The 11,155-nt window shown below is 45.9% G+C and overlaps 1 protein-coding gene across 9 annotated transcripts in view; it reads right to left on the bottom strand.

Moving 5' to 3' along the window:
* IP6K2 (inositol hexakisphosphate kinase 2) overlaps positions 1–11,155 on the bottom strand; it is a 29,970-nt gene that overhangs the window by 8,952 nt on the left and 9,863 nt on the right. The gene's annotated exons all lie outside the window — the stretch shown is intronic.

Here is an 11,155-nt window from a genome sequence, read left to right as displayed (position 1 = left end):
AGATGGTTAGGAAATTCACCCAGGGCCAGAGACAATAAGCCACTTCTCCCAAGTGAACCCCACACAGCTGCCTCTAGGGCACATGATATCTAGCACTGCCCAGCCTAATTTTTCCTTTTTTTTTTTTTTTTTTTGAGATGGAGTCTCGCTCTGTCACCCAGACTGGAGTGCAGTGGCGAGATCTCGGCTCACTGCAAGCTCCGCCTCCCAGGTTCATGCCATTCTCCTGCCTCAGCCTCCCGAGTAGCTGGGACTACAGGCGCCCACCACCACGCCCGGCTAATTTTTTGTATTTTTAATAGAGACGGGTTTTCACCATGTTAGCCAGGATGGTCTTGATCTCCTGACCTCATGATCCGCCCACCTCAGCCTCCCAAAGTGCTGGATTACAAGCGTGAGCCACCGCACCTGGCCAGTTTTTTCGTTTTGTTTTGTTTTTTGTTTTTTTTGAGATGGAGTCTTGCTCTGTTGCCCAGGCTGAAGTGTGATCTCGGCTCAATGCAACCTTTGCCTCCCAGGCTCATGCGATTCTCTTGCCGCAGCCTCCCAAGTAGCTGGGACTACAGGCGCCCACCATGCCTGGCTTTTTTTTTTTTTTTTTGTATTTTTTAGTAGAGACAGGGTTTCACCATATTGGCCAGACTGGTCTCGAACTCCTAACCTCAGGTGATCTGCCCACCCTGGCCTCCCAAAGTGCTGGGATTATAGATGTGAGCTACTGCACTTGGCCAATTTTTAATTTTTTCTTAAGGTAAACACGGTCTCACTCTGTCGCCCAGGCTGGAGTGCAATGACACGATCATAGCTCACAATACCCTCAAACTCCTGGGCTCAAGGGATCCGCCTGTCTCAGCCTCCCAAGGAGCTAGGACTACAGGTGCATGCCACCACGCCTAGCTAATATTTTCTATTTACAAAGTAGCCTCTTTTAAAGAGTTTAAACACGCCTAGCTAATATTTTCTATTTACAAAGTAGCCTCTTTTAAAGAGTTTAAACTGTGTTAATCTCTTCCTTTTAGGGAGTGCCCGACTATGGGCCTCAACTGAACTCAACGGCTAGAAATCAGTAAGTTTTCCCATATGCAAAGAGCAGAGAATCTAAACCTAAGATTCTGATTACCTGGCACTACCTTCTCATCACCACAAAAGCCTCCAGGAAGGCACGTATTGAGAAGAGTCCAGAAACTCAGGCAATGGGACTGCAAATATGAGTACATTCTAACCATTCCAGGCTCTATCCAGAAGATGGAGCTCTGAGAAGTCTGGCCACACAAGCCTTTTCTCTAGGTCTATGCAGACTGGTTGACACTAGTCTACTGAAAAGACCTTTTGAATAAGAGTAATACCAAAAGAAGCTACTGATTCAAGGTCCGCTGGCCAGTACTAAAGCACATGTCAGGTACCATAATTATGAATTGTTAAAGCACAAGATGCTCCTCATGGGCCAGGCTTTAGAAACACAATCCAGGCCAGGTATGGTGGCTCATGCCTATAATCCCAGAGCACTTTGGGAGACCAAGGCAGGAGATCCCTTGAGACTAGGAGTTAACAACATAGTAAGCCCCATCTCTACAATTTTTTTTTTAATTGAGACGGAGTCTTGCTCTGTTGCCCAGGCTGGAGTGCAGTGGTGCGATCTTGGCTCACTGCAACCTCTGCCGCTCAGGTTCAAGCGATTCTCGTGCCTCAGCCTCCCGAGAAGCTGGGACTACAGGCGCACACCACCACGCCTGGCTAATTTTTTTGTATTTTTAGTAGAGATGGGGTTTCGCCATGTTGGCCAGGCTGGTCTCGAAATCCTGACCTCAAGTGATCTGCCCGCCTTGGCCTCCCAAAGTGCTGGGATTATGGGCATGAGCCACCGTGCCCGGCCCAAAATTTTTTAAAAACTCAGCTAGGTGTAGTGGTGCATGCCTGGAGTCCCAGCTATTCAGGAGGCTGAAACAAGAGGATCACTTCAGCCCAGGACATTGAGGCTGCAGTGAGCCATGACTGAGCCACTGCACTCCAGATTGGGTGACAGAGTAAGACCCTGTCTTTTGCTATCACAGCAATGCTAACAACAATGCAAATCCCTTATCAACTCTGCTCAGGATTCCTTAAATGTACTCAGTTACGTAGAAAAATAACTCTGTGTAGGTATGTCTTACCCATCCCCACCTCCAATGAAAATAAACAAAAACAGTCCTTCATGGCGTCTCTAGAGTGTGGCTCAAGAGCATAGCTGGGGCCGGGCGTGGTGGCTCATACCTATAATACCAGCACTCTGGGAGGCCAAAGCGGGTGGGATCACCTGAGGTCCGGAGTTCGAGACCAGCCTGACCAACACAGAGAAACCCTGTCTCTACTAAAAATACAAAATCAGCTGGGCGTGGTGGCGCATGCCTGTAATCCCAGCTACTCGGGAGGCTGAGGCAGGAAAATCGCTTGAATCTGGGAGGCAGAGGTTACAGTGAGCCACTGCACCCCAGCCTGGGCAACAAGAGCAAACTCCATCTCAAAAAAAAAAAAAAAAAAACGTGGCTGGAGGCCAAAAGGCCCAGTGAGGGTCTCCAACTCCTCCTCCCCAGAGTGTTAATCAGCTGCTGGGCATGATGTCCCACCTTATCACCCTTCCTCTTGCATCCATCTCTGGCGGTCCATAGGATGCTGCTCTTGGGAAAATCATAATCATTTTGGGTAGAAAGATAGGAAAAATCAGGCTCATCCTTGCCTGAGCCAAGTCTGATAAGAAACTTCCAAATGTGAGGCAGAATTAGGGAAACAACTGACCACCCTGTAGTGAGGTGGAGCCACATTTTAGTACCAGTTCTGCCATTCAATTGCATGGAGAAAGACTCCAAGTCCGTGGCTCCCTTTGGGTTCGTTTTACGGTCTGTAAAATGGGAAAAGAGAGGCTTAGAGTAGATCTCTACTTTGTAGGTTGTGTAAGCAAGTTAGTGAGTGGTAACTAGTAGTTTTTAAAAAAAATCAAACAGAATGCAACAAAATATGGCTGGGCACAGTGGCTCAGTCCTTGTAATCCTAGCACTTTGGGAGGCCAAGATGGGAGGATTACTTGAGTTCAGGAATTCGAGACTAGCCTGGGCAATGTAGTGAGACCTCATCTCTATAAATAATAATAATAAACAAAATATCAATGCATTGCACATAGTAAGTCTTGCTTTTTGATCCTTTTGTTTCAATTATGTTCAATCTCTCAATATGAACATAAGTATGGTTTTACTGTAAAACATACTTCTCACATTTGAAGTTGCAAAGAAGTGGCACTTCTGTCCTAGGGTCCCTCACAGCCCCTATCTCTGCAAGGAAATGAAGGATCAATTTTCCAAAGATTACAAAGCAAATCAGCTTCCTCCCTAGGAGCCTTAACTACACCAGAAGAAAGAAAAGCCCCAAAGCACCAATCTCCATGTCACCTGTTTCTCTCTCTCTCTCTCTTTTTGAGCAGTGTGATCTCTAAGGTCTAAAGCTGTTTCCCTGGAAGGCTGGAAAATTAATGGTTACGATAAAGCCCATGCAATGTGTGGGCCCAGTACCTAGAAAGACAGGAAATAACTGCAAAACACTGGCTTCAGATTTAGCATCTATTTTAGCTTTCCACATTGCCTCACATTTGTCCATGAAACTATGAACAGGTAAGAAACACAGAACATCCATCCTAGCACAGCATACAGTTTTCCCACTCAGTCCATCCCCCAAATCTATCAAATTGGTTTAAGGATCTGTTGGAAACAATGCCTTAACATTCTTAACTTTTAAAGTAATGCAAATAAAATGGCTATGACTCATGAAAGCCCCTGGGTCCTTAGTTCACTCATCCAGAATTTAGTTCAAGAGGCTACAAAATGGGATCCTCTGGGGCTACTTACTCTGGCTCAAGAAAAGCCCCAGGGTCAGGCACTCACAGAGGGGTGGCATAAGGCACACTATACTGATGGTGGAAAAACAACCCTTACCACCCATACCTCCTCCCTGTATGTCCCAGAGCCACCACCCAGCATCTGCCTGGTACACATTCATATACAAGCCAGGGTTAATTATGCAATGCCTCATGCATTGCTGGTAGCAATGCAAAGCCACTTTGGAAAACAGTCTAGCAGTTTCTTATAAAGTTAAACATATACTTATTATATACATAGCAATCCCACTCCTAGGTGTTTAACTAAGAGGAATGACAACGTGACTGGGCACAGTGGCTCACACCTGTAGTCCTGGCACTTTGGGAGGCCGAGGTGGGTGGATTACTTGAGGTCAGGAGTTTGAAACCAGCCTGGTCAACATGGTGAAACCCCATCTCTACTAACAATACAAAAAATTACAGGCCACTGCACCTGGCCCGTAAGTATGTATTATTTTAATAATCAGAAAAGATTATGCTGGCCAGGAGTGGTGGCTCACACCTATAGTCCTAGCACCCTGGGAGGCTGAGGCAGGCAGATTGCCACTGCACCTGGCCCGTAAGTATGTATTATTTTAATAATCAGAAAAGATTATGCTGGCCAGGAGTGGTGGCTCATGCCTATAGTCCTAGCACCCTGGGAGGCTGAGGCAGGCGGATTGCCTGAGCTCAGAAGTTCGAGACCAGCCTGAGCAACACGGTGAAACCCCATCTCTACTAAAATACAAAAAATTAGCCAGGCGTGGCGGCATGTGCCTGTAATCCCAGCTACTCAGAAAGCTGAGGCAGAAGAGTTGCTTGAACCCAGGAGGTGGAGGTTGCTGCGAGCTGAGATCATGCCGCTTCACTCCAGCCTGGTGACAGACTGAGACTCCATCTCAAAAAAAAAAAAAAAAAGGCCGGGCACAGTGGCTTACGCCTGTAATCCCAGCACTTTGGGAGGCCGAGGTGGGTGGATCACCAGAGGTCAGGAGTTTGAGACCAGCCTGGCCAACATGGCGAAACCCTGTCTCTACTAAAAATACAAAAAGTAGCTGGGCGTGGTGGCAAGCGCCTGTAATCCCAGCTACTCGGGAGGCCGAGGCAGGAGAATCACTTGAACCCAGGAGGCGGAGGCTGCAGTGAGCCAAGATCGTGCCATTGCACTCCAGCCTGGGCGACAAGAGCAAGACTCCGTCTCAAAAAAAAAAAAAAAAAAAAAAAAAAAAAAAAAAAAAAGATTATACTTAAAAAGATCCTGCTGAGTGCGGTGACTCATACCTGTAATTCCAGCACTTTGGGAGGCTGAGGCAGGTGATCACTTGAGGTCAGGAGTTTGAGACTAGCCTGGCCAACATGGTGAAACCCCGTCTCTACTAATAATACAAAAAATTAGCTAGGCGTGGTGGCAGGCGCCTGTAGTCCCACCTACTTGGGAGGCTGAGGCACAAGAATCGCTTGAGCATGGGAGGCGGAGGTTGCAGTGAGCTGAGATCGCACCACTGTACTCCAGCCTGGGCAACAGAGCGAGACTTCGTCTAAATAAATAAATAAATAAAAATAAATCCTACTCACTGTCCAATAGTTTCTACATACAAACTCATTGGCTGAAATTTCCTTTTGCATCCATTCTATTTGGACTCATGTGCCTCACTTTGAGTATCTTGAATCACTCATGCTAAGGTCAGCCTTGACCTCTACTAAAATAAATAAATTTTTAAAAAATGAGCTGGGCATGGTGGTGGACACCTGTAATCCCAGCTAGTTGGGAGGCTGAGGCAGGAGAATTGCTTGAACCCAGGAGGCAGAGGTTGCAGTGAACCAAGATTGCACCACTGCACTCCAGCCTGGGCAAAAGAGTGAGACTCCATCTCAAAAAAAAATAAAATAAAGCATCCATAGAGGAAAAAATATCAACATCAAATGTGGTCCAATTATACTGGCTTCCTTATTTCTCAAATATGCCTGATACACACGTACCTCAGTGCCTTTGTACTTGCTATTTATTCCCTTTGCTTGGTATATTCTTCCCCCAGATATCCCCCTTGGCTCACTCTCTCAACCTCCTTCAGCCCTTTGTGCAAATGTCACCCCCCCCCCCTTTTTTTTTTGAGATAGAGTCTTGCTCTGTTGCCCAGGCTGAAGTGCAGTGGCATAATCACGGCTCACTGCAGCCTCAAACTCCTGGGCTCAAGTGATCCTCTCACCTCAGCCTTCTGAGTAGCTCTGACTACAGGCATGCACCACCAGAGCCAGCTAAGCAAATGTCATCTCTTTAATGGGATCTTCAGCCACTCTATCTAGAAGTGAGTCCCACTCCCTGGGGCACCCCTGCTTTATTTTCTCCTCAGCACTTATCACCGTCTGACATACTCTACGTTTCTTACTTGTCTTGTTAATTGTCTTCTCCTACCCAATTTCCACTTGAAAACAAGTTCCATAATGTCAGATTTTTGACGGCAGTGTTCACTGCTGAATCTCCAGGATCTAAAAGAGCACCAGCATAAAGTAGGCACTCCACAAAATGTGCCTCAAATCACTACTGTGTCATGAATACCTAACGCATACAGATCAGCAGAGAACTCATAAGGCACCCACTGCAATCATCATCCAAATCCACACCAATCACATGGTGAGTACAATTATTAAAATGTGGCCTGCTGCACACTTTATAAAATGCATTCCAAGCACTGGCTAATATTAGTTTACTTTGCATTTATTATTTTCCACCTTATAAGTCTGCATTAACTGGGGAGTATAAATTAAGGACCCACGCCTGAACATTCATCTGAGACCTGCTGGTGTAGAAACATTTCATGTCAAACAAAACCCAAGTTCTTAATGTAACGACAACTAACCTTTTGGAAAATTCTCTCTTGTAGAAAATCAGGTGAGAAAAGACTAGTTAATGAAGAATAAACTTTCAAAATGTGGCTACAAGATTTCAATTCTATCATAGTTTAAAACAAATATATTAACCAGCATTCAAATATTCTGTGTTGATACTGAGGTCGTATCCCAAAGACCCAAGGTTTTCAGGTTGCTAAATCGTCACTAAAAAATAATTATCTCGGCCAGGCACAGTGGCTCACGCCTGTAATCCCAGCACTTTGGGAGGCCAAGGCGGGTGGATCACGAGGTCAGGAGATCAAGACCATCCTGGCTAACACGGTGAAACCCCATCTCTACTAAAAACACACACACACACAAAAATTAGCCAGGCATGGTGGCAGGTGCCTATAGTCCCAGCAACTCAGGAGGCTGAGGCAGGAGAATGGCGTGAACCCAGGAAGCAGAGCTTGCAGTGAGCCAAGACTGCACCACTGTACTCCAGCCTGGGAGACAGAGCTAGACTTTGTCTCAAAAAACAAAACAAAACAAAAATATCTCTTGCTAACCATGGAGATGAGGAAATAAATATAAAAATATTTTTTAAAATAAAAACTATCAGCCAGGAGCAGTGGCTCATGCCTGTAATCCCAGCACCTAGGGAGGCCGAGGCAGGCAGATCACTTGAGGCCAGGAGTTCGAGACTAGCATGGCTAACGTGGTGAAACCCCGTCTCTACTAAAAAATACAAAAATTAGCCAGGCATGGTGGCACATGCCTGTGATCCCAGCTACTTGGGAGGCTGAGGTAGAAGAATTGCTTGAACCCAGGAGGCAGAGGCTGCAGTGACCGGAGATTGCGCCACTGCACTCTAGCCTGGCAACAGAGTGAGACTCCATCTCAAAAAAAAAAAAAAAAGAAAAGAAAAGAAAAGAAAAGAAAAAAACAATAAAAAACTAAAAACCATTTTCAGTAAAATAAAGCCAGGAAGGAAACAGTCAATGTCTGACTCTGAAATGTCTTGTGGGGAACACCAAATTGACCTGTCTGGGTACATGGCATCAAACTACCATCAACCTCTCAGGAAAACTCCATAAAAATCAAGTCCACTGCTCCATAAAATCAGGACATCTATCATCCTTGATGATGAACACATTCGCCTCCACATCCAGCAATAGGAGATGAATGAAACAAAATTTTTTTTTCATTCAATTGTATGACGGACTATTAGGATAGCATGAAGAGCTTTCTTATCAATTTTATATTTTTTAACCAGGAGAAAATGCTTATACTTTTTTTTTTTTTTTTGAGACAGGGTCTCCATTGTTAAGGCTGCAGTGCAGTGGCATAATCTCAGCTCACCACAGCCTTGTCCACCCAGGCTCAAGTGATCCTCCCACCTCAGCTTCCCAAGTAGCTGGGACAGCTATAGGCACACACCACCACATCTGGCTAATTTTTGTATTTCTGTGTAGAGACGGGGTTTTGCTATGTTGCTCAGGCTGGTCTTGAACTCTCGAGCTCAAGTGATCCTCCTGCCTTGGCCTCCCAAAGTACTGGGATTAGAGGCGTGTGCCACCGCACCAGGCCATTTATGATACACGTTTTTTTTTCTCTGTGACAGAGTCTTGCTCTGTTGCCCAGGCTAGAGTGCATGATTTCACCTCACGGCAACCTCTGCCTCCCGGGTTCAAGTGATTCTCATGCCTCAGCCTCCCGAGTAGCTGAGATTACAAGCACGCACCACTGTGCCCGGCTCATTTTTCTAATTTTTTTTTTTTTTGAGACGGAGTCTCACTCTGTCGCCCAGGCTGGAGTGCAATGGCGCATTCTCCGCTCACTGCAAGCTCCGCCTCCCTGGTTCACGCCATTCTCCTGCCTCAGCCTTGCGAGTAGCTGGGTCTACAGGCGTCTGCCACCACACCCGGCTAATTTTTTGTATTTTTTTAGTAGAGATGCGGTTTCACCGTGTTAGCCAGGATGGTCTCGATCTCCTGACCTCATAATCCGCTGCCTCAGCCTCCCAAAGTGCTGGGATTACAGGCGTGAATCGCCCCACCCGGCCTAACTTGTATTTTTTAGTAGAGACTGGGTTCAGTGTGTTGGTCAAGATGGTCTCAAACTACTGGCCTCAAGTGATCTGCCCGCGTCAGCCTCCCAAAGTGCTGGGATTACAGGCGTGAGCCACTGCGCCAGGCCTCACTTATGATAAACTTTTAAGTTATAAGAAGGAAGATGGGGCTGGGCGCGGTGGCTCACACCTGTAATCCCAGCACTTTGGGAGGGCCGAGGCGGGTGGATCACGAGGTCAAGAGATCGAGACCAGACTGGGCAAGCTGCACAGTGACAGCCAGTCTCTAAATAATTTTTTAATTAGTCAGGCATGGTAGGGAGACTGAGGTGGGAGGATCACTGGAGTGCAGGAGTTCCAGAATTCTGTGAGGTATGATCATGCCACTGCACTCCAGCCTGGATGACAGAGCAGGACCCTATTTAAAAAAAAAAAAAAAAGGCTTGTTATTCACAAGCCTTCTCTAGAAGAATTATTCAAGGATATACTACAGCTTGGCCAAGCGTGGTGGCTCACGCCTGTTATCCCAACATTTTGAGAGGCTGAGGTAGGTGGATCCATTGAGCCCAGGAGTTCAAGACCAGCCTAGGCAACATGGCAAAAACCCCTCTCTACCAAAAAACAAAACAAAACAAGTACAGGCACAGTGGCTCACACCTATAATCCCAGCACTTTGGGAGGCCAAGGCAGGTGGATCACCTGAGGTCAGGAGTTTGAGACCAGCCTGCCCAATATGGTGAAACCCTGTCTCTATTAAAAATACAAAAAATTAGCCATGCGTGGTGGCACACACCTGTATTCCAAGCTACTCGGGAGGCTGAGGCAGGAGAATCACTTGAACCCGGGAGGCGGAGGTTGCAGTGAGCCGAGACCATGCCATTGCACTCCAGCCTGGGCAACAAGAGTGAAACTCCATCTCAAAAAAAAGAGGCCAAGGCAGTAGGATCACTTGAGGCCAGAAGTTCAAGACCAGCCTCAGCAACACAGCAAGACTCTATCTCTACAAAAATATTAGCAAGTTGTGGTGGTGCACATCTGTAGTCCTAGCTACTCAGGAGGCTGAGGCAGGAGGATCTCTTGAGCCCAGGAGTCTGAGGCTGCAGGGATCTCTAATCATACCACTGAGCTTCAGCCTGCATGACTGAGTGAGACCCTATGTCAAACAAACAAATAAAGAAATAAAAGATGGGATCAACTACCCTTGAGGAGTGACTATGGCGACCCTTCTGTTCTCTCTACAGAAAGTTGTAATATTGCTATTATAGAAAGAGGTGGTCAGGCCAGGTGCGGTGGCTCAGGCTTGTAATCGTAGCATTTTGGGAGGCAGATCACTTAAGCTCAAGAGTTCAAGACCAGCCTGAGCAACATGGCAAAACCCCAACTCCACTAAAAATACAAAAACTAGCTGGGCATGGTGGCACAGGCCCACAGTCCCAGCTACTTGGGGGACTGAAGCAGAATAGCTTGAACCTGGGAGGCTGAGGCTGCAGTGAACCTGGGTGACAAAATGAGACCCTATCCCCAAAAAAATAAAAAAGAAAGAAAGCGGTGGTCAAAATGCTGCCCCAAAATGTAGGGAGGTAAGTACTATAGAACTTTCTTCTGCATTTTTAAATGTGTAACTTTTTGTGATTGTTTTCAATCTAAACAAACATTCACTTTCTTATCTAATTTTGTTTTCATATTTGTACATCATTTTGTTTAAAGATGGCATTTATAATTACATGTATAATTACAAATTATGTATTTATGTTACATATATTTATATTATTTTATATAAGCTTCAGACACCGCAAAACCTGCCCTATACTAGGTGGTAAGATCATGATTGCCCGCTTTTCAGTTTTCTGAATGTTTCAAACTTCTTATAATATCCTCCAACTCTGAGCACACATTACCTTTATAACTGAGAGAGAAAATACTGGGGGAAGAGGAGGATTCAAGATTGAAACAGGAAAATACAGATGGCTGCCTGGCTCTTGACGGTTTTAAATCCACCTAGAAACAAACACTGATCCAGCCCACCCTTCGTACTCAGAGCTTCACTCCAAGTGAGAATAACAACCACAACACCACAACACACACTGTCCTTAAGGTGTATACAAGGTGCTAGAAGGTCAGAGTCCTCAACAGCATCTCATTCTGGTTTTATTTTATTTTATCTTTTGAGACAGAGTTTCGCTCTTGTTGCCCAGGCTGGAGTGCAATGGCCTGATCTCGGCTCACCACAACCTCCGCCTCCCGGGGTTCAAGTGATTCTTCTGCCTCAGCCTTCCAAGTAGCTGGGATTACAGGCATGCGCCACCACGCCCGGCTAATTTTTATATATTTTTTAGTAGAGACAGAGTTTTTCCATGTTGGACAGGCTGGTCTCA

The sequence above is a fragment of the Pongo abelii genome, chromosome 2 (genome assembly GCF_028885655.2).
Source record: "Pongo abelii isolate AG06213 chromosome 2, NHGRI_mPonAbe1-v2.0_pri, whole genome shotgun sequence".
Lineage (NCBI taxonomy): Eukaryota > Metazoa > Chordata > Mammalia > Primates > Hominidae > Pongo > Pongo abelii.
This window is presented reverse-complemented; position numbering and strand designations above follow the sequence as displayed.